Below are 844 nucleotides of genomic sequence, written 5' to 3'. Positions count from 1 at the left end.
AGGTATACATGCATACAGTGGTATGCATGCGTTTAGGAACCCATTCTGAAGTTGACTAAAAAGAGGAATTTAAAAAAATCATCTTTTGATAAGAAGAAAAGAACCAACCTTTAAGGACAGCTGCACTGTCCAGCGATGGTGGTATAGTGGTGAGCATAGCTGCCTTCCAAGCAGTTGACCTGGGTTCGATTCCTAGCCATCGCAATAGTTTTAATTTGTGGTTACTTGCTTTATTTCAACCCAATAGAGCATGTTTGGGATGTGGTTGAACGGGAGCTTTGTGCCCTGGATGTGCATCCCACAAATCCCACTCCATCAACTTGTTGAATCAATGCCACCTAGAATTAAGGCAGTTCTTAAGGCAAAATGGGGTCAAACACAATATTAGTATGGTGTTCCTAATAATCCTATAGGTGAGTGTATGTGAGTGTCAAGTATTGTTATTGTTGGATTCAGGTCCAAATTTGGACATTTTAGTGCAATGCAAAGGTGCATAACAGATTGCTTTCTACTTACCTGGAGCGATGCAAAGCAGGGGTGCCCAACTAGTCAAGGAACAGCAAGAGACTTGGTATTTAAGACTACAAAGTGACTATGTGACAGATGTGTAATCTGTCATGTTCTGCCTTCTGAAGCTCTAGCAAGGTGCCATTCCTCGCCTAAAACAAGGACAGGACTTCAATTATTCTGGTGTAACATTTGAAAGAGTAAGTTCCTGAAATTGTTTTTGGTTCATTTAGATTTGTCATATTCTTCCTCATTAGTTTAACGCTAGAACCCCAACACTTTTAAAGAGTACCATTTCCTTTAAATCAGACCCCCGACAGCTGATGTAACCTTTTGT

The 844-nt window shown here is 40.4% G+C and overlaps 1 non-coding gene across 1 annotated transcript; it reads left to right on the top strand.

The window, feature by feature from the left end:
- Positions 1–132: 132 nt before the first annotated feature.
- Positions 133–204, top strand: trnag-ucc. Its single transcript has one exon. It is a non-coding gene; the product is annotated as a tRNA-Gly (tRNA).
- The last annotated feature ends 640 nt before the right edge of the window (positions 205–844 follow it).

The sequence above is a fragment of the Etheostoma cragini genome, unplaced genomic scaffold, assembly GCF_013103735.1.
Source record: "Etheostoma cragini isolate CJK2018 unplaced genomic scaffold, CSU_Ecrag_1.0 ScbMSFa_1131, whole genome shotgun sequence".
NCBI classification, from domain to species: Eukaryota; Metazoa; Chordata; class Actinopteri; order Perciformes; family Percidae; genus Etheostoma; species Etheostoma cragini.
The sequence above is the reverse complement of the archived record's forward strand: the minus strand, read 5'-3'. Positions and strand labels throughout refer to the sequence as shown.